The following is a 23,928-nucleotide window of genomic DNA, read 5'->3' on the forward strand; positions in this document are numbered from 1 at the left end:
GTGATTGAACGCTCATAAAGATACTACTCGTAAGTTCCTTTGTGAATAACAAACAATCATAAACTTACACAAAAGTGTACATGTGCCTTTATGAATCAGACCCTGAGTTAACAGTTTCTTTTCATGTTTTTTCTATTCTTTATGAAGGCTGGAGAAGTGTAATGGTGGCAGTCAATTATCTAATTTCGAAAGAGAAGGATTTTCCTTTGTCTACTTAACATAGTGCATTGTTCACAAAAACAAGTCCAGCAATGAGCAGAGTAATTTGGCATATAATCTCAGGGTGTACCATAAAATATGCCAATGATAGCAATTGTTATAAACAGTGCTTAAAACCTGCAAAAACTATTGGCTGAGGACCTAAATAAAAACAAGTGACTGTTCTATATAAGGAAAGAAGATCACAGCTTCTTCATGGCAATGATGCTAGGAAACAATAGGCAGATTGCGGAACTGTAGTCTAAGCGGAAGTGCAGAGCTGAGTTGCCGGAATGGCCGGACGAGCGGCGAGCAGGCAGCGCGGCGAGTGGCTAAACCTCTTGACCTCCTCAGCCTCCTGGTGTGTGCTGGGCACCTGGGCCACCGGATCAGCGGACCAGTGGACTAGCAGCCGCTCCTCTTTCTCTTTGGCAGTCCTTGTCTGCGAGGTCAGGAGGAGGTTTGGTCGGTCGTTGAACGGCAGACGAGCGGATGCGCCACAGATGCGCAGTGAGCAGCCGAGCGGCTGCTGAGCGGACTCCTGGTGCTCAGACCAGCAGCCCAGCAGGCGTACACGCCTCCCCTCGGCCTGCGAGCCTAGGAGGAAGACTGGTGGCGGTTGTGGCCTGGTGAGGAGAGGAGGAGGAGAGGCCATGGCAGGGGACAATCAACAAAACGGGCAGGAGCCTGGCTGAGCAAAATATTAGCATTGAAAAAATAAGCTGGAAAGAGACAGATCAACGGGAAAACGGTACTTCCGAGGAAGAGGGAGCAAACTACAATGTCCTATTCAATTACCGTAAGATAACTGACTACTATTCTGTTGCAAGCATCAATGGTGAAAGTAAGAGTGACTCATCGGCTACAATCCAACAAAGCTCAGGGGGTGGTCCATCATTCACTCAAGCCTTGCAAACCAAAGGAGGCCCTGGAAAGAATGCCCGGGAGGAGCCACCGCCTACTCTTCCCCTTTCACCAACAATTGTTATTGTGGGGAAGCAGCCTCCGATGGGAGACGCATTGTCCATAGCCCCAGTAGTCCCAACTCCCACATTAGGAACCCTTCACACACCCAAACAAGTAAAACTTATGAGGAACATCTGTTCAGACCCTGACAATCACCACTGGATGTCTAGCCCGGTTAACCTATCCATTCCTGATTCAGAGATGGTAGCAACAGCGGAAATCCTAGAACAAGAGTCTCCGCAAGATGGCTTACTGAGCTCCAGCCCTGAGCTCCACCCCTTCCCGACGTACGGATCTGAAAGTAATGAGCAGGAGCCTCTGAAGATTAAACCGAACGCCTCAAACAGGATGGTAGAGAAAGAGAAAGCCTCACAGAATGAAATACTTAAAGCAAGAACGACTGAAGGAGACCCAAGGGGTGACCACAAGGTCAATCCACAACCCTCTGCGGTAACCAGTGCAAATTAAATGTGGGCTGCAATCCTGAAGTCAGTGCAGGCAACAGTAATGGCACTTTTGCTTCACTCTAACAAAATGGATACCCAGGTCGATCTGTTAAATACACTGGTGGTATTTGTCTCCGGAATAGACGGCATGTTGGAAGAACTAAGGGCCACATGTACGAAATACAGGTTTTGCGATCGCAAAACCTTATGTACAACAGTGTCAATGACACTGTTTGTGATTCGCAACGGGGTCGCAAATGACCTACCTCATGAATATTCATGAGGGAGGTCGCAATTTGCGACCCTATTGGGAATGGCTGCCCTCACAGGGATGGTGGCCTGCTGGAGACAGAAGACCACCATGTCTGTGACTGCTTTTAAATAATGTAGTTTTTTTTAAAAAATGCAGCCCGGTTTCCTTAAAGGAAAACAAGATGCATTTCAAAAACAAAAAATGAACAGTTTTCTTTTCATTTTTTTCAGAGCTCTGAAGAAATGTTTTCGCTGCTATTCACAAAGGGGACCCCTTCCCGTTTGCGAATGGGTTAGCACCAGTTTGAAACTGGTGCTAACTGCGATTGTTTTGCAACCGCATTCGCGGTCACAAAACAATCATACATGGGACTGCGACTCGGAATTAGGAAGGGAACACCCCTTCCTAATTGAGACTCACAAAACCTCTTTGCAATTCGGTAAATAGATTACCAAATCGCAAAAATGGGTCTGTACATCCCAAATTGCATTTTGCACGTCGCAAACGGCCCGATTCGCCGTTTGCGATGTGCAAAGTGCTTCGTACATGTGGCCCTAAATGCTTTGATAACACTGGTCAACACACTCGCTACTATGCTGACATCCGCTCCTCTGTGGAGAAATCAGAGGGCAGGCCCCATACCTCCCAAGTGGCCCTATCCCTGACTGCAGCAGAGAAAAGGGACTCTGCAGAAAGTAATATAACGGCAAACCTCAGTATGGGGGTCTTGGAGGCACCAGCACTTTTACTAGCTGCCAACAATTCCAGGAACTCTGAGAACCCCACAACCTGGAAATTTTCAAAAAGAGAACAAAAACGTCCAAGAAAGGGCAGGAAGTTGGCATGGTCTCACCATCTAACCACCACAAAGGCCACTGAGATTACCCCCATAGAATTAAATTAGGAGGACATGGCCTAAACTGGAATGCAAAATGTGGATAGTACTGCCCATGTCAATTCAAATGTCAACTTAAATGTAGCAGTAAAGAACGCCCTAGGCCCAGATGTCATCACCCCGATAATAAGGACCCAGCCAGGACATCATCCGTTTACAGTAGTCAGCGACCACGTGGGCAAAACAGCAAGTCCCTCAAGGGGTCAGCAGAGTGTAAGGCCAAAAAACAATACACCAGGATAGTATAGCCCACTAATTTTGACCAACACAATTAGCAAGAGAAATTAACAACCTGCTACACAGAGCGTAACTGGCCAATTCCAACACGCTCGAACAGCAATGAGTTGAACCATCAGCTGCTTTGTATTCCGGAATTCACCACAAGACCCCCCACAGATGTTTTCAACCGCTCCACCATTTTAAAACTTACAAAAGCACTTCCAGACCTCCAACATGTGTCCACGGATGACACTGCTGCTATAAAATTAATCCAAGCAAGAGGCAATCAGCTTACTGACCCAACGCTCGTTATCTTTTCTACGCCTGATCTCCCTAAACAAATCATGGAGAGGAAGGACCTCTTGAGAGCCTGGGGTATTGAGGTGGTCATTTATCAAGGTGAGAGATATCCGTACCCGTTATTGCAAAATCAACATTCCAACAAGTCCAAGGGTGTATGGTCAGTCTTGCGTGGAGCACACTCTGACATTAATCTAAGCGAAGACACTGAAGAAAAGACTAGTGGAAGGGTAGTAGATCAGTCCCCTTAGAGAGTTGAAATAGGGAAGGGAGAAGAGAGAAAGAGACTAGTATCAAGCCAGAAATCCCAGTCTGATTGAAGATGGTTATGACTGGCATTATCCACAAGAGCGGCTGGCAAAAGTTGAATAGTAAAGGAACAACTTCCACAAAGGGTATTAAACATCTGCTCATGGAATATAGGTGGCCTACAGGCCAAATCGGAAGACCCAGCAATAATCCAGTTCTTTAGCTCATTTGACATCATATTGATCCAGGAATCTCGGGCCAAGGACTCAATACCCTTTATTGGATAACAACATTTCCTAAACCGGCCACAAAAACTAGCAGATCTGGTAGGACAAAGGGAGGCCTAGCAATTTATATCAGCACAAGTATTCTCACCAAGACTTCAGAGTTTAATGAGGAAGATCTACCGTTCCAACTAGTCAGACTAGACGGTTGGGGAAAAAATATACAGGAACCACTGATTCTAGTCAACATATATATTAATCCAAAAAAGAAATCAGTTGGAGTTAACCTCCTAAAGCATCTGCCATTTATAAAAAGTACAATACACTAGGCACATCGGTTAATTTCGGGTGATTTTACCCTCTATCTATTCCATAATCCTGGTGAGGGTCACATTCAAACAGTAACAACGGTTCCTGGACAAACTCGCCCAGTGAACAGTAAGAAAGATAAGTTAGGGGAGAAGTTCATGCATATGTGTGAGTCTGTAGGCCTCTTTGCGCGCTGAATGGTCGAAATCCATCCGACATCCCGCCAGCATGAACAAGTTCCTCTGGAAAAATGGTTTCATATTTAGACTACACACTTGTAAATCCTGCACTGTACACACTGGTGAATGACTTCAGAGTCATGGACCATGTAAAAAGCTACCATAAACCGCAGGCAATTAGGATCTGATCCTCACCGCATAAGCCAGAGGAAGCGGTCTCCCTGAAAGGGGGGATCGGCACTGAAAACTTTAAACATTGAAATAGTCATCCAACTCCATTAAACGTCAAGCAGAAGAGGCTCTGTTGAGGCTAGACCCTGCAAATTTTAAAACTGTCTGGGACAACTTTGTCAATGACCTCACAAGCCAAGGCCCCTAGGGGAATGCAAAAAAGGGAGCACAATTGAACTATCAAAATCGCACACACATACGGCAGCCTGTTCGCAGGAGGAAAGCAGCAATAGTTAGGCTGCTGAGGCAACTGCGCAAAGTCCCAGAGAATGGAACACTATTGAGCGCCCTGCAAGAGCAAAGGAAACTCCTTAAATAGTAAATATGGCCCTATAAAAAAACATCAGCAGGAAACGCTTTTGGCCCAGCTACATCATTCATCAAAATCATCAGACTCAAAAAGATTCTGGAAAGTTATTAATTGCATTGACAAGGGGCCAAAGGCAGCCAACAGTGCCAACATGACAGAGGAAGCTTGGGTAAGCCACCTGAAGTCACATCTAAGGGAGCTGTCCACCAGAGAAGCAGTGTTAACTCAGGGGGTGCACAACACTTGGGAACCCAACGTCTTGAATACCCTGACAATCACGGCGTCAGAGTTAATAAAAATCATCGGGAGGTCGCAAACTGACTGCGAGCCTGGCCCAACGGTTTACTGCAAGCTCTGTTTAAACAAGCAACAGAAAGATGGGCTGACTTCCAGGCTGCAATGTTCAATCACGTTCTTACAACAGGAATTGTGCCAGCAACTTGGAAGTGTTCAATAATCCACCCAATATATAAGGGAGGGAAGGCTGCCTCGCCAAGCAACTATAGACTAATTGCCCTCTTAGACATCCATCTCAAGTATTTTTCTGTATGCTTGCTGCAACACTTAGAGGCATGGATTGCAGAAAATAACATAATCCCCCTAAATCAAAGTGGTTTCCCCAATATTCAGAAGACGTTACCGAACTTCATGGCACTGGGACTGATTATCAACCGAGCAAAAGCAGCTGGGGCTCCCACATACCTGTGTTTTGTTGATTTTAAAGCTGCCTTTGATTGTGTCCCGCTGCAAACTATGGGCTAAACTACAGCAATGGGGATTGCCAGCAACCATTTTAAATGCCATCAAATTGATTTATTCCGATACGTGGGTGAAGGTTAAACTTGGGGGAGGCTCATACCTATCTAAGGCATTCAAAACAACAGTTGTTTAAAACAAGGCTGTGTGCTGATGGCAATTCTTTTTAATCTGTACATAGCAGACCTCTCTACCAAGTTAAACAATCAGTCAGCTCATTCCCCCTCTCTTGGTGGTCAACAATTATCTAACGGGCTATAGGCAGATGACCTAATATTGCTTAGCAACACCAGAATTGGCATGCAGAACCTGCTGAATAACCTAGAAGGGTATGCAAGAATAAATGAATTAGAAATAAATCATAGCAAAACCAAAATGATTGCCCTTAACCGTAGACCCTCTAGCCAACGCAAGCAGTTTCTGAACAAAAAGACCATACAGGAAGTCACCTCGTACAGATACCTAGGAGTCATGATAGGCGCTAGAGGCAATTGTGTGCCTCAAAAAGAAGCACTAAAAAACAAGGCGCACGCACTCATTCACGCTTTTGGAACGCTTGCAAATACCATTCGTGGCCACGCTCTGAACCCACTGACAGCCATAATGAGAGCAAAATTACTTCCAACTCTCGCCTATCAGACTGAAAAAATGAGGGGGGTGGAGGAAGCTCTCCTGGACAAACTTTTGGTAAAGGCCTACAACTGTGTCTTCTGGTTACCGGGATATGCTTCCCCGGTCCAGGTCAGACTGGAATATATGCTGGTCAAGCAGTAACTGGCTCGACCCGCGGCATATATCAAATGTTGCTACAAATTGTGTCATGCCCCAAAAGGGACGTTGGCTAACTTAGTGTGGCAGGAAATTAATTTAAAGAGGTAATAGTAATTATAAATGAATTATAAAAAGTATCTGGAAAAAAGCCTAATACATCTGAACCTAGGTGATGTATGGGATCAGTCGCTTCCTAGCCTGGCTTTTAATAAAATAGTGGACAAATCAAGTAAATTACACAGCTTACTAGAAGACAGTGAAGAACTGGCTAAAAGGTCTCATGGCTGGTTGGATCTTAATTCATATAAAGTTCTTCAGGAATCACCACTATTGGCTGCCCTCTGGCTGCCTCTATTCACTGAAATTTAAACAACACTTTCAAAAGCTAAGGATCGGTGATGTGCCAACACTAGACCTCATGCCAAAATGGAAGAAGGTGTCGCAAATAGACAACCAGGAATGCCGCCTATGTCATCTGGTGGTAGAAACCCTAGTGCAGGTGGTCTGTATTTGTCCTGCTTTGGCTACCGAAATAAGAGAAATACTGAAGAAAGAACTAAGGCCCTCATTATGACATTGGCGGTAAATCCCGCTTACCGCCACGCTGACAGCCGCCAACTTACCGCTGCCGCTGCGGATATCCATTCATCATATTATGACACACACACACCAATCTGACAGAATTCAGCCACATACACAAATTCACCAGTCCAAAGGTCAGTGCTAAAGTGGTGGTATCAAAACCCACACCGTTATGCCAACAGAACAACGCCCACCACATTATGACCCACGAATCATCACGGCGGACATTCAATGGCGGTAAACCATTGGCGATACATACCGCTGCGCTCACAAAGGACACCCACAGACAAAACAACACCACATTCGACAATTCAAACAACACACACCTGACACCCATACACACACCACACTCACACCACTATAAAACACACACACATTACCCACAAGCCTTTACGATTAAAAATAATTACCACCAGAGAGACACCAAGACCACTGAGACAACAAGAGCCACACACCACTCACACCCATACACCACTCATGCACTCCACATCAAACACCCCAACACATTACCCAACACACCCTCACCAACACACCTCACGTAACACCCATGGCACCACAAAGACACCCCCAGTTCACCATGGAGGAGGTAAGGGTCATGGTGCAGGAAATTGTCATGATACAGCTATTTGGAGCACAGGTACAGCTAATACCTATAGCTAGAAAGATGGAGCCATGGCGGAGAATCATGGACAAGGTCAAGGCCTTGGGACAGCACCCCAGAACAAGGGATGACATCAGGAAGAGGTGGAACGACCTATAAGGGAAGGTACGTTCCATAGCAGCAAGACTCCAGCTCGCTATACAGAGGACTGGCGGTGGACCCCCACCTCCTCCCCCAAAACTCACACCATGGGAGGAGCAAGTCTTGGCAATACTGCATTGTGAGGGCCTGGCCGGAGTTGGAGGAGGACTGGACCCAGGTAAGTCAACTTTCAACAATTATCACCCCCCTACCTGCATGCCACCACATACCCTCACTCCCATCACTCCACTCCATCCCACACATTCCACCTTCACATCTCACTAATTCCAATGCCAAGCCCTGTATGCTGTACCAATGAATGGACACCCTTCACAGCCCTGCATGGACACCAATCACTAAAGCTGTCACAATGCTTCTCACCTTTGACTGAAGAATTTGAAAGAGCACCCGGTCTTCTGCTGGTTCTGGACTGACCAAGATAAGGGCGACCCTTTCTAATAGCCACGGTGCTGCTTGACAGGAAACGCCTCAGCAGACCGTACCCTCCAGAAGGAGTCCCAGAGGAAAAAAAAAACAAAAATGTGAGAAAAACCTCAGAGCAGGAACTCCTGAAAAAAGAGGAAAAAACAAGAGTAAAAAAGAAAAGGAAAAAATTAGAAAAGTATCAGACAGAGTAACAGGAACTGGAGAAAACATGACAGACAGGAGTTAGGATCACCACCAAAAGGAAGTGTTTGCAACGCAAAGTAGACCAGAACTGAAAGGCTTATATACTAGGAGACAGGAAGTGATAAACAGGAAGAAAGAGTGACACCATCTTGGATTGTGAAAGCCACATAGGAAAGAATAGGAAAAAAAGTATCAGTATAAAAGGAAAAAGAAAGAAGGCATGCTGGGAAAAAGGAACACCAAGAAGAAAATAACATGGACACCAAAACAAGAAAAGAAGTAAAGATGGAAAACAAGAAGAAGAAAAAAGGAAGAAAGAATAGGATTCCCACCAGGTAAGAAGGGGAAAGTGTATCAGGTGTGCCACCTCTTGATTGTGTGAGCACCGAGTTTACCATACAAGTATTACGATATGTATGCCTTATTGTTTCCTTTTTTTGAACAGGTAGACCCTTACATTAGACTAGCCTGACGTGCAGCCTCTTTGTAGTAAGTGACTGAAGTTTAATGTGACTATCAGTTTGTGATGTATTGAGTCCGTGTGTTTCATCCAATAGGAGAAGTGTTTAGTTGAGTTTTTTGGTCCTGATGAAGTGTCGACGGATCCATATGGACCGTTTAGACATGAAACATGTTGACCCTCTTTTCAGGGGTATAAGATAGTCCCTTATCCCCTGCCGCTATTGGTATTTGGAGAGTGCTTGAGCATTACCTCATTCGCCATTCTTGTTTCTTTTTTTTTATTACTTTGGCCATTACTCTTTCATTAAAATTTGATGTCCTGTTCGGGTTTTGAGCCAATTTTAATCTTCTCTCTCTCTCCTACTTTCTGTAGTGCCTGTAGGTTGGCATTGACCTCTCTATGTTGTCTTCGTCACGGCACAGTAAAAAGATCTCCGGCAAAGTGCCCCCTTATAGGGATGCCCGTCAGACATTGCAGCGCCGGTCTGACGAGGAGCTTGCCCGATGATGAAGCATGACATCCAAGTGGGTGTGTGAGGGCACTTGCTTCTAGCATAAGGGCTGCCATTTGTTCTTTCTTTTCCCTTGGAACAGTGTATCTCGTATTTGTAATTTGGAACCGGATCACCTCTGTTCTCCATGGCCGCCTATGTGTTTTGGGCACCTCTTTGACCTCTGCACCTGACCGGCCCTGAGCTGCTGGTGTGGTAACTTTGGGGTTGCCTTGAACCCCAACCGTGGGCTGCCTATACCCAGGAACTGAGACTTGTAAGTGTTTTACTTACCTCACAATCTAACCTTTACTTACCTCCCCCAGGAACTGTTGATTTTTGCACTGTATCCACTTTTAAAATAGCTTATTGCCATTTTAACAAAGACTGTATAAGATATTGCTTTAATTCAATGTTCCTAACTTACCTGTGTGGAGTACCTTGCATTTTATGTATTTACTTCAAACCTTGAACCTGTGGTTCTTAAAATAAACTAAGAAAATATATTTTTCTATATAAAACCTTATTGGTCTGGCGTAAGTCTTTGAGTGTGTGTTCCTCATTTATTGCTTGTGTGTGTACAACAAATGCTTAACACTACCCTCTGATAAGCCTACTGCTCGACCACACTACCACAAAATAGAGCATTAGAATTATCTAATTTTGCCACTATCTTACTTCAAAGGGGAACCCTTGGACTCTGTGCACAATATTTCTTACTTTGAAATAGTATATACAGAGCCAACTTCCTACAGCCATCGTACATCATTTTATAAATATGGCGCACAGATGGTGCTAGGGAATGGCGTTAGCTTCCTGTAAGTTTTTGAGGAACACCTGTGCTAGCGCAGTTGTACATTATTTTTCTTTAATATAGACCGAAGTTTTTAGGAATTTTCTGTGAGGCAAACAGGTGGTTTAAGCAGAACTCAAGGACACTCCCTTCACACGACGTGCAGTAGAAAATCTGGTGGCTTCAGCCTCTGTTGAGAGTATTCTAGAGGGTGCTGTCGTCCGATTGGTTATAGATCAAATAAGGTCCTTTTTTACAAAGGAGCTAGATAGGCTACTAAACTGACTAAGTCATTCCTAGTATAGACTATGACATTTCTATTAGTATGGATGTAGATATATAGATATTGCTTTGTTAAGGTACCATGGGACTCCCACTACGATGGCGGAGAATATTCAAGCATGTCTATCTATGAAAGATCCAATACTGAATAATACATATCTTCACACTTGATGCACTTGCAGGCAGGTTGTGATTTATTGAAAGATATGCAGATCAGAAATAACCTATCTGAAGCAAAATTAACAAGCATTTGCAATGCAATAGGTCTCGCACTAGCGAGAGTTAGAGCTGTTGGCGTTGTAAGAAAATAAGTTACTTACCTGTAACTGTAGTTCTCCAGTATTGGAATCTTTCATAGATTCACATGTTTGAATCCTTTCCCGTCACATTACATTACATTACACGGTACATTAAAACAGCAATATAGAAGCTATTGCAATGAAACAAGGCCAAAAGGCTTTCACTTTAGTAACCTATCTTTATCTCTATGAGTAAAGAGCACCAAAGCAAGTCCCAGCCAATCAGGCTTCTCCTCCCTCTAGAACCCTCCTGAGAGAAGCTCCATTCCCTCAGATTTTCCCAAGCACGAGTGCCAAAGTATCTGAAGAAAACAGGTAATGGTGAGCTTCCCAGGGGAGGAGGGAGGGTCGCATGTGAATCTATGAAAGATTCCAATACTGGAGAACTACACTTACAGGTAAGTAACTAAGGGCCTGATTACAATTTTGGAGAAGGTGTTAATCCGTCCCAAATGTGACGGATATACCACCAGCCGTATTACGAGTTCCATAGGATATAATGGACTCGTAATACGGCTGGTGGTATATCCGTCACTTTACCGTCACTTTTGGGACGGATTAACACCTCCTCCAAAGTTGTAATCAGGCCCTAATTTTCTTACTCCAGTATTGGAACTTTCATAGATTCACATGCTTGAATCAGAAAAGCAAGCAGTAATGGAGCACATTGTATAGTATACATCCATACCTGTACATGTACTGATAGATAGATAGATAGATAGATAGATAGATAGATAGATAGATAGATAGATAGATAGATAGATAGATAGATAGATATATGTATAGTCATGGAACATACATACATAACCAGAATCATTGAAGAAAAAAGATCATGCAGGAAAGATACAGTATTAGATAAGCAATAAATATGATAAAAGAACGTCACCTTGACCAGAAAAATAAGAAATATCACAACTTTAAAGGAAGAAACAATTCTATACAATGTGCGCAAAGTAAACTGGGCTGGTGGGAAAAGGAAGTAAAGAAATACAACAGCTTACCGTTACTGGAATAGATGTTGTAAACCCGATTGTCCTACCGCCACATCACCTTGCTGAGTTTCTTCTAAACAATAATGTTTTGCAAACGTATGCGTTGACTTCCAAGTGGCTTCCCTTCAGATGTCCTGGATGGGCACTCCTGCAAAAAGCGCTGTGGATACAGTCATTTTCCTTGTTGAATGTGCACGCGCTGGATTTTGTAAGGGTTTTCCTGCTGCTGTATGACAATAGTTAATCGCAGAGGCTATCCACCTTGCAATCCCCTGCTTGGACAATGCTCGGCCTTTACGCGGAGCACTAAATGCCACAAAAAGCTGGTTCGATTGTCTAAATTGCTTAGTTCTATAGAGATAAAACTTCAGGCACCTCTGAACATCCAATGAATGCAGAGCTTGCTCCGCTGGCGTCAATGGATTTGGGAAGCATGACTTCAGTACCACCGGCTGGTTTATATGAAAATCCGATCGGACTTTAGGTATAAATTTTGGGTTTGTTCGTAAAATGACCTTGTCTCTCTTGAACTGCAAGAGAGGGTCTTGGATAGTGAATGCTTGAATCTCACTCACTCTTCTGGCTGAGGTAAGAGTGAGAAGGAGGGAGACATTCCAGGATAGAAACTTCAAATCCGCCTTGTGAATTGTCTCAAACGGTGGTTTCATTAATTGAGACAAGACCAAATTAAGCTGCCACGATGGAGGAGGAGGCCTAACTGGAGGGAAAGACCTGAACAGTCCCTTAAGAAACAGCTTTATGACCCTTGCGGACCACAAAGGAGGTACGTTATCTGCACGCCTATAGTGGGAAATCGCTGCTAAGAGGACCTTAATCGAGGAAATAGCCAAACCCGATCTGGCCAGAAGGATAAGATAAGGCAGTATTTGCTGTGGCGATGAATAAAAAGAATGCACCTGAGCTTGTGTACACTATGAGCAAAATCTCCTCCACTTCAGACGATAACATTTGCTGGTACCCTCAGCTGCACCCCTGGCGAGGATGGCTCTACAATTCTCAGGTATATCTAGATGCGCAAACTCATGGTGTTCAGGAGCCAGGCTGTCAAGTCAAGTGAAGCCGGATCCGGGTGGAGAACTTGGCCCTCGCTCATTGTTAGCAGGGAGGGCATCACTGGTAGAGGGATGCTGTGGTTCTGTGAGACGAGAAGGAGCTCTGTATACCAATACAGGCGAGGCCATGCCGGAGCAATCAGAAGAAGCTTGCAGCGTTCGATCTTGATCTTTGCCAGAACCCTTGGTATTAGGGGAATGGGAGGAAAAGCGTAAGCATAAATTCCTGACCATGCCATGGAAAACGCATTCCCCCAAAAGCCCCGATGGTGATCCCGACTTGCGAAGAATTGGCATTTCACATTCTGCGAGGTGGCGAAGAGATCGAGGTTTTGTTTTCCCCATAGGGAGAAGACTTGATTCAACACTCCTTGATCCAGCTCCCATTCGTGGTTGGTCGACCAAGACCTGCTCAGAGAATCCGCTATGATGTCCTGTACGCCTGGGACATGTTCCACTCGAAGGTTTATCTGGTGGCTGATAGACCATTCCCAAATGCGCTGAGATTCTCTCGATAAGAGCAGAGACCTGGTTCCTCCCAACTTGTTGATATAATGCATTGTTGTAGTGTTGTCCGTACAAATGAGTACTGATGAACCTTCTATTTTTGGAAGAAAGGCGCAAAGCGCCAATTGAACAGCTTTCAATTTGAGGTAATTGATGTGAATGACCTTCTGATGAGGTTTCCATTTGCCCCTGACTCGTAGGTGCTGGAGGAAGGCACCCCAACCCTCGAGAGAAGCATCTGTAGTTATCACCCATGGAGTTTGTTGGGGGAGAATAGTAAGTCCCTTCGATAAGTGGGACTCCAGAGTCCACCAAGCTAGAGGTGATATCATGGGCTTCGTTCTTCTGATGACATCGTCGAAAGACCCCCTGGACTAGGTCCACTGAAGATCTAGCTGCTCCTGTAGGGGCCTCATTCTGAGACGACAGAAAGGTACCAGTGGAATGCAGGAGGACATCATCCCCAACAGAGACTTGAAGAGGCGAACTGAAACATACTTTCTTTTTTGTAAGCACCTCGCGAGGGATATGAGCTTTCTCCGTCTGTCCTCTGTAGGAGTTGCATTGTTGTTGGAAGTGTCCAATATCACCCCTAGAAATGTTCTCCTTTTTAAGGGCTGGAAGGCTCACTTCTCGCGGTTGACTGTTAAGCCTAGGCTCGGGAACAGCTCGATGCAAGCACATGTGGACTTCATGCCTGAGACCTGGACCTGGCCTTGACCAGCCCATCCTCCAGATACGGGAAGACTTGATGGTTCTGCCTTCTGAGGAAAGCTGCTACTGGAGCCAAGCACTTGGTAAAGATTCTGGGGGCCGATTTCAGACCGAAGGGTAACACTTTGAACTGGAAATGGTCTCTGGCTACTTCAAATCTGAGGTATTTCCTGTGGGAAGGGTGTTTAGGGATATGGAAATATGCATCCTGTAAATCGAGGGAGGACATGTAATCTCTCGGGTTGAGAAGGGACAGATGTCTGTGAGGGTGATCATACGGAATGATTGTTTTTTTAGATAAGTATTGAGATCCCTGAGGTCTAGGATTGGGCGCCAACTTTTCCGCTTCTTTCGAACCATGAAGAATCAAGAGTAGTATCCCTTTCTTTTGTCCTGATGTGGAACTCTCTCTATATCTCCCTTGAGGAGCAACAATTTGAATTCTTGTTTGAGTAAGTGCAAGTGCTTTACCCTTCGAGGGAGGGGAGGTCTTGTAGGAGGGTACTGTAAGAATTCCAAAGTATGGCCGAATTGAATGATATTTAAGACCCATTGGTCTGATGTTATCTTTTGCCAATTGTGAAAGTAAAGAGAAATCCCTCCCCCTAGTTTTGTATCCAAGGGAAGGTTCGCAGCCAGCTTTTCCTCTCTGTGAAGGTCTTGAATAAGCCGCATGCTGAGGCAGCTTCTGCTGGAAATGGGGAAGAAAGGACTGAGAAGCCGCTGAGACAGAGAGATATCTATATTGTTGGAATCCTCCTCTATATGACGAACACCCCCGACCTCTAGCTCCCCAAAAGGGCTGTCTTTTAAACTGCAGCGTGCCAAGGGACCTGGCTGCATCAGTATCCGTTTTTATTGACTGAAGCGCATCATCAATGTGCTTCCCGAATAGGGCTTCACCATCAGAAGGAAGGTCCAGAATTTTGTTTTGAACCTCAGGTCTAAACGAAGTCGCCCGAAGCCAACACTGCCTTCCTAGAACCACAGCTCCTGCCATCTGTCGGAAAACCGTGGTGATATCCATTGCACAGTCTATAACTTCAGCAGAAGACCTCTCACCCTCTTGCAAGACTTTCTTGGCTTCCAATTTAGATAGGGAGCAATGTCCACCCATAGCTGTCTATCATATTTGCCTATGATAGCCAAATAATTAGAAGCTCTTATCATAAGCAAAGCCATCAAAGAAAAACGCTTCTGTATATTATCCAGCCTTATCCCCTCTTCGTCCGGTGGAGTACAGGTTGGCGCTGAAGGGTTTCTGGCTCTACGCTGTGCCTCTTGGGCAATGACTGAGTCCGGTTTGGGATGGCCCATGACGCAGGCCGGAGGGTCTTCCGGGGCCTTATATTTCTTGTCAAGGCGAGGCAGAACTGGGGTGGCGGTCGCCGGATTCTTCATTACCTTGATGCCCTCATCCCAAATATAGTCCACAATTGGCATAGACATCACACTTTTTTGAAATGGCTCTTTGAAATCAAAGAAGAAGCAGTCCATCTGCTTTGTGGGCATGGACAGCTCAAATCTCTTTGCAGCTCTTTCCAACAAGTTGTGAAAACCCCCAATGTCACCAGGAGGGGAATCCACTGGAACTGGGGAGGGTGAGGACGGGGTAGGAATCTGATAATCATCCCGTCTCTGTTATGGCACCCGGCAATTCTCCCTCCTCTCTATCATCATCAGATGAAGACAGATCCTGTGTTGGGATTGAAACTGGCGTCTGTGGTGGTACATGCAATGGCTGGACCCCCGGAGGAACCGGAGTAAAAGGAAGAGGCACAGAGGGTGTCACAGAAGGTTGCTGTTCTTACGAGCCAACTGGCAGAAACAGCCTTCTACAGTCATCCAACATCAGTTGTAAGTCAGCTATGAGCGATCCCGGCAAAGAAACCATCTGTTCCTGATAGGTATACTGCTGTGGTTGGGAATAAAATGAGTGCGGATCATGATGTATGTCCTCCTCCAGATCCTGGCACTTCACATGCACTTCTGATGGGCTATGAGCAATCCCAAAAGGGCCCTCGTTTTCCGAATCTTCGTGTTCCAAGAGATATGTAGGTACCAACACTGATACCCTACTTGGAGAAGTAACCAGTGGCGAAAGCAAATCAGACTTCCTATGTCTTTTGACTCTTGTCGACGGCATCGTCGACGGCATCGTCGACGGGATCGCCAACGGAGACATTACTAACGACGGAGAAAGTCTTGTCGACGAGGAAGTCGACAATGGTAGCACCATCGTTGACGGTCTCACCGGCAGCATCGTCGACAGAGGAGAGGAGATGGGTATACTAGTCATCCACGAAGTGACCGTAAACGCCGTCGACGAGGACGTCGTCAATATGAGCATCATTAATGAGGAAGCAGCCATAGAGACAGTAGATATTGTCGTAGTCAACGACGAAGCTGTAAACACATCTTTCAACGCTGCCGTCGATGATGTCGTCGTCGCAGATTTTCCAGATGGCTTCTTAAAGACATGTTTTACTTCAGGAGGTGGGTTTAGAGGCTCGGAAAAATCTCTTTTGCTACGTTCTGAGAAGACAAAACCTTCCTTAGAGTGTCTTTTAGATGAAACAGAGCTCCTGTGTGGAGAACTGGAAGGACTGCCAGCTTTAGAAGATGCCTGTTTGGTCTTTTTATGAGCTTTTCTAGGTGGATCCTCAGAATGGTGAGCTTGAGGAGATCTGCCTCTTTTTTGTAACTTTCTTGATGAGGAAGAGGACTCCTCACTGTCAGAACCAGACACTGGGTTTGATCTGGATTTCAACTTCTGGAGCCAAATCAGTAGCCTACCCTCCCTGTCCTTGAGGGTTTTGTTAGAAAAGGTTCTGCATACCTTGCAGTCTTCGGCTAAATGGTCAGGATAGAGGCAGTAAATACAGTCTTTGTGTGGGCCTTCAAAGTGAAGTCTTTTATTCCCACAGGTTTTGCGGGCTCTAAAAAGACTTTTCTTTTCCTTGTCTGACATGTTGAATTTTGACAAAATACAATTCCTTTAGGCAAAGTAAGAAGATGACACCTTATTTGCTGAAGAAGAAAATAAGTTACTTACCTGTAACTGTAGTTCTCCAGTATTGGAATCTTTCATAGATTCACATGCTTTAATCATTCCCCGTCATCGAGATGGGAGCCCGCGGTATAAATTACACAAGTAGTGTTAAGATATATTAACAAAGAAAGGCCCTAGGCCTCTTCACTTTAACAGTCTATCAGAGTTATTTTGTGAAAAGGACCAAACTTGAGTATCCACCAATCAGGCGACAGCACCCTCTAGAATCCTCCTGAGAGAAGCTCCAGCACCTCAGATTTTCCAAGCACAAGTGCGTTAAAGATAGGAAAAAGAGAGAGAGACAAAGGTGAAGTGAGCTTCTCCGGGGAGGTGTGTGGATCGCATGTGAATCTATGAAAGATTCCAATACTGGAGAACTACAGTTACAGGTAAGTAACTTAGGGCCTGATTCTAACTTTGGAGGACGGTGTTAAACCGTCCCAAAAGTGGCGGATATACCACCTACCGTATTACGAGTCCATTATATCCTATGGAACTCGTAATACGGTAGGTGGTATATCCGCCACTTTTGGGACGGTTTAACACCGTCCTCCAAAGTTAGAATCAGGCCCTTATTTTCTTACTCCAGTATTGGAACTTTCATAGATTCACATGCTTGAATCAGAGTTGAGAGCAGTAGTGATGCACATTGTACCATAATAACCATATCTGATAGAAAACATGTTCATAAATAAAACATCAGTATATACATGTATAGAAATCTATGTAACTATAAAGGCATACACCTATACATATATCAACATACATACATATATACATATATAAATCTAGATCGACATCCAACAAATAATATCCCGAAGCACGTATGGAATATGAATACTATCATTAAAAATGCCCACTTATCTGTCTGTCACATTGTTCTCTTTTCTTTTGTTTACTTTTTTTTAATTTATTTTTTTTAACTCTGTAAGCGAATATAAGGGATATAAACAATGTGCATACCTGTTCTAGGATGGAGGGACGGAGATGAGATGGCTCACCTTCACCTGAAGAGATTCCTGAGAACTGCTTGACCCACTGCTACCTCTCCCTGAGATAGAGATTCCAAGCAGTAGTGCTTTGTGAATGTATGACAGCTCCTCCATGTTGCTGCCCTACAAATGTCCTGTAGGGAAACTCCGGCGAACATCGCTGCTGACGAAGAGACTGCCCTCGTGGAGTGAGCATGTACAGATGAGTGCAGAGGTTTACCCGCTGCTTGATGGCAGAAGCGAATGGCTGAGGCGATCTATCTGGAAATACTTTGTTTGGAGAGTGGATGGCCTTTTCTAGGAGCACTGTATGCTCCGAATAGCTGATTAGAGCGTCGAAAAGATTTAGGGCCAGATGTAGCAAGAAAACATTCTGCGAGTTGCAAATTGCGAGTACTAGCGACTCGCAATTTGCAACTCGCAAAATGTAATGCAGAAAGGTGTCTCAGACACCTTCTGCGACTCGCTATGGGGTCGCAAAGACCCACCTCATGAATATTAATGAGGTGGGTCGCAGTTTGCGACCCCATAGCGAGTCTAGGCACTCACAGGGATGGTGGCCTGCTGGAGACAGCAGACCACCATGTCCGTGACTGCTTTTTGAATAAAGCAGTGTTTTTTTTTCTTTTTGCAGCCCGTTTTCCTTAAAGGAAAACGAGCTGCAAAAAGAAAAATATCGAAACCATTTGGTTTCGGTTTTTTCAGAGTAGGCAGTGGTCCATAGGAACACTGCCTGCTCTGAACATTTTTTTTTATTGGCATTCACAAAGGGAAGGGGTCCCATGGGGACCCCTTCCCTTTTGCGAATGAGTTACCATCCACTTTAAGTGGATGGTAACTGCGAGTTGGTTTGCGACCGCATCCGCGGTCCCAAAGCAACTCTGCATGGCGATGCGGTCGCAAATAGGAAGGGAACACCCCTTCCTATTTGCGAGTCGCAGCCTCAAATTGCGAGTCGGTACCGACTCGCAATTTGCGGTTGTGCATCGCGTTTGGCCTTTTGAGCCTCGCAAACTGCGTTTTTCGCAGTTTGCGAGGCGCAAAAGGCTTGCTACATCTGGCCCTTAGTTCTGTCCAAATAGAATTGAACACATCTTTTAATGTCTAAGGAGTGTAATGCCCTCTCTGTCGGAGTAGATGGATGAGGAAAAAAGGATTTGAATACTAAAGGTTCATTGATGTGAAAGTCTGAAGGAACCTTGGGAATAAAATGCGGATTAGTCCGCATTAGCAGTCTGTTGTGTTTAAGCTGTAGGAATGGCTCTTGAATGGAGAGGGCTTGCACCTCGCTGACTCGTCTGGCTGATGTGAGAGCTACCAATAAAGCAACCTTCCACGAAAGGAACTTGAGAGAAGCACAATGGATTGGCTCAAACGGATGTTTCATCAGTTGTGCTAAAACGATATTTAGGTTCCACGAAGGAGGTGGTGGTCTGAAAGGAGGGAAAACTCTGAAAAGCCCTTTCAAGAACCTCTTGATCAGACGAGAGTAGAGTGAAGGTGAAGCATCCAAACGTCTGTATGCTGCTATTGCTGCTAGGTGAACTTTAATGGAAGAATGTGCTAGGCCAGCTTGAGCTAACTGCAATAAGTACGGTAATATTGCCTCTGGTGGTGAAGCTAATGGGTCAACCTGCCGCTGATGACACCAGACACAGAGAGGGTCATTCTGACCCTGGCGGCCGGTGGCCGCCAGGGCCACCGACCACGGGAGCACCGCCAACAGGCTGGCGGTGCTCCAATGAGCATTCTGACCGCGGCGGTTCAGCCGCGGTCAGAAGCGGAAAGTCAGCGGTCTCCCGCTGACTTTCCGCTGCTCATTGGAATCCTCCATGGCTGCGGAGCGCGCTCCGCAGCCATGAGGATTCTGACCCCCCCTACCGCCATCCAGTTCATGGCGGGAAAGCCGCCATGAACAGGATGGCGGTAGGGGGGGTCGCGGGGCCCCTGGGGGCCCCTGCCGTGCCCATGCCAATGGCATGGGCACGGCAGGGGCCCCCTTAAGAGGGCCCCAAAATGTATTTCACTGTCTGCCTTGCAGACAGTGAAATACGCGACGGGTGCAGTAGCACCCGTCGCACCTTCCCACTCCGCCGGCTCGATTACGAGCCGGCATCCTCGTGGGAAGGTCGTTTTCCCCTGGGCTGGCGGGCGGTTTAACTGGAACCGCCCGCCAGCCCAGGGGAAAACTCGTAATACCCGCCGCGGTCTTTTGACCGCGGCACGGTAATTTGGAGGGTGGGATCCTGGCGGGCGGCCTCCGCCGCCCGCCAGGGTCATAATGAGGCCCAGAATCGTTTCCATTTACAAGAATAAACCTTATTGGTGCTATCCGCTCTAGCTTTTGACAAGATATCCCTACACTCCTGTGAAATATTCAAATGTGCGAACTCCCTGTGCCCAGGAGCCATGCTGACAAACGCATCGACTTTGGATCCGGGTGCCATACCTGCCCTTTGTTTATTGTTATCAATTGGGGTAACGGCTTCAGCAGAATGTGAGGCTTGATTGACAGAAGAAGAAGTTCAGCAAACCAGTGTTGACGCGGCCAATACGGAGCTATCAATATCAGAGTGCACAGCTCTGCTTTCATCTTCGTGAGGACTCGTGGGATTAACGCAATTGGAGGAAAGGCGTAAGCAAAGATGTCTGACCAGACTATCGAAAACGCATTCCCCCAAGATCCCTTTTGGTGATGCCAACTTGCGAAGAACTGGCATTTGGCGTTGTGTTTGTTTGCAAACAGGTCTATTGTTGGTGTTCCCCACTGGGAAAAGATGTGGTCCACTATTGACTGGTCCAGCTCCCACTCGTGGCAGCTTGACTTCTGCCTGCTGGGTGCATCTGCTGTCTTGTTGTTTATTCCCGGCAAATGCACAGCTGAGAGTGTGATGCCTTGCTGCGAGGCCCAATTCCAAATTGTTTGGGCTTCTCTGGAGAGAGTGAGAGATCTTGTGCCTCCTTGTTTGTTGAGGTAATGCATCGTTGTGGTGTTGTCTGTTCTTATTACCACTTGCGATCCTGAGATCTTGGGGAGAAAAGCTGGTAGGGCAAGGTACACTGCTCTGAGCTCCAGCCAATTGATATGCATTGTTGGCAGTTGCGGTGGCCACTTGCCACTTACTTGAAGATCCTGTAGCACGGCTCCCCAGCCTTCCAGGGATGCATCCGTAGTGATGGTCCACGGAGCCGGCTGCTGTAGGACCGAAAGGCCGATTGATAGATGATGCCTTAGAGACCACCATCTCAGAGCCCTGAGTATAGTTGGAGTTATGTGTATCTGATCCTCGAAACTCCCTGAAACCTGGAGCCATTGACGATTCAGTTGCTCCTGTAAGGGGCGCATCTTTAGACGGCATAGAGGAACTAGAGGTATGCATGATGACATCATACCCAACAGAGACTTGAACAGACGGACAGTAACCCAGCTTCTTTTTTGTATAGAACTTGTTAGTGTCAGTAACCTTTGTTGCCTCTCTAATGTGGGACATGCCATGGTGGATTGCTTGTCCAGTTTTGCCCCTAGAAAGGTAATACTGCGTGCTGGTAGAGGTTTGGATTGATCATACGGAATGATTGCTTTTTTAAGTAGGAATTTAGTTCCCGTAAATCGAGGATTGGCCTCCAATCCTTCCACTTTTTTTGAATGAGGAAGAACCTGGAATAAAACCTCTTCCCCGCTGAGTTCGAGGCACCTTCTCTATAGCTCCTTTGCAAAGCATTTTGTCGATCTCCTTCTTGAGTTGTTGAGGGTATCTCGAAGGAGTCCTGCGGGGGGATTGGAAGGAGGCAGTTGGGTGAATTTTAAAGTGTGGCCCCTTTTCACTAATTGGAGGACCCACTTGTCTTATGTGATGGCTTGCCATTGTTTGAGGAATAGGGATATCCTTCCGCCCAGACTGAAAGGAGGGGAATTGGATGTAGCCGGAGCCTCGGATGCATCAGGCTCTCCGAGCCAAATCTTTGGCCGGGCGGGTTGAGCGTCCTCGACCCCCAGGTCTACCATAGGCTAGTTGCGGCGGCTGCCTCTGTGGGTGGTACTGATGGTATTGTTGGGAAGAGGAAGGATAGGTGGAATATCTGTACTGTTGATATCCTCCTCTGTATGAAGGTTGGCCATGCCCTCTAGCTCGAAAGGAATGCTTTCGATATTGTGACCTTGCTGTGTCTGTGTCCGACTTAATGGATTGTAAGGCGTCATCGATGTGTTTTCCAAATAACGCCTGGCCATCAAAAGGTAAGTCCAAGATCTTATTCTGCACCTCTGGACGGAAAGAGGTAACTTTAAGCCAAACTTGCCTTCTAAGAACAGCTGCACCAGCGAGCTGACGAAAAGCAGTGGTTGCTATGTCCATTGCACAGTCAATAAGCTCTGCAGACGTGCGTAGACCCTCCTGCACAGTTGTGTTTGCCTTTGATCTTGTATCTTCCGGCAACTGGCTAATATAAGGTGCAATGTCTGCCCATAGCTGCCTATCAAACCTAGCCAATGCAGCCAATGAGTTGGCAGCTCTTACGACTAGGCTAGCCATAGAGGAAAATCTTTTACCAATATTATCTAACCGTCTACCCTCTTTGTCTGGGGGTGCGGAAATTGGGGCAGAAGGATTCTTGGATCTTCTTTGTGCTGCTTGAGCTACCACTGAATCCGGAGGAGGGTGTCCAGTTAGACATGCTGGTGCATCATCCGGTGCTATGTACTTTTTATCTAAGCGAGGCAGTACTGCTGTAACTGTAGCCGGATTATGCATGACCTTTAGACACTTTTCCAACAGATAGTTAACCATCGGGATAGAGCGCACGGATTTCTGGAAAGGCTCCTTAAAGTCGTAGAGGAAACAGTCTGTTTGCTTGGTTGGCATTGGCAAAGCAAAACATTTGGCAGCTTTCTAGGAGATTGTGAAACCCTCCTATGTCTTCTGGTGGGGACTCCACCTTAGATTGAGAAGGAGAAGGAGGAGCAGGGATGATGTATTCATCCCACTCGGAATGAGTGTCCAGGAGCTCCCCTTCTTCCTGATCTCCCTCTGAGATGTCCATATCCTGAGGAAGTGTCATATCTGGAGTAGCCACATTCATGAGAGGTAAAGAAGTAGGTCTCTGATGTGGAGTGGTAACCCCAACGACGGGCGATGGAGGAGGTTGTTCCCCTTGAGGGGGAAAACGCCTGCTGTAATCAGCCAACATCGCTCAGAGGTCGGACAATAAGGAGGATGGAATATATGCTCCCTGTTGGTATTGCTGTTGTTCTCCATAAAATTGAGGGTCATAGGATTCATCATACTCCTCCTCTTCCTGATACTTCACGTTTAATTGGGATGGACTATGGGCTGCTCCGAATGGCCCCTCGTTGTCTGAGTCTTCATCTCCCTCTAAAAGGTGCACTGGAACAAGGGATGACACCTTACTAGGTGATGTATGTGTTGGTGTTAGTTTTTCCACAATTTTTTGATGTTTTTCCCTCGTCGACGATGTCGTAGATGGCGCATATATAGACTTCGTCATGGGCGGTGTCGTAGACGCTGAACTAACGGAAATTTTTATGGAAGAAAGTCTTACGGTAGAGCTGACACTGACATCAACGCCGTCGACGATGACGATGTGTAGATGGTCGTCGACGCTGATGTCATAGATGCAGTTCTCGTCGATGGTGGGGTACCCGTCGTCCTCGACGTTGTCGTTGGCGAAGCCATCGACGGTGTAAATGTAGAACTTGATGTCGTCGTCGGAAAAGCACTCACCGACGGTACAGTCGAAGATGAATCTGTCGCCGACTGTGCTTTTTTCGCAGTGACAGAGGATGGTTTCTTAAAAGGCACAGATGGAGGTACAGAGGAAGATTGTTTGTGCCTCTCTGAACTGCTTGAATGACCTCTCTCTCCTTTTCTGGAAGATTTCTGAGGAGAGGAAGATGGGCTGCGGCCCTTTTAAGTCCCTGAAGCAGTCTTTTTGTGGGCTTTCCTTGAGAGTTGGGAGGGAGATCTTGTGTCTGATCTCGCCCTCTTTGATGA

The sequence above is a fragment of the Pleurodeles waltl genome, chromosome 1_1, assembly GCF_031143425.1.
Source record: "Pleurodeles waltl isolate 20211129_DDA chromosome 1_1, aPleWal1.hap1.20221129, whole genome shotgun sequence".
Classification (NCBI taxonomy): Eukaryota; Metazoa; Chordata; class Amphibia; order Caudata; family Salamandridae; genus Pleurodeles; species Pleurodeles waltl.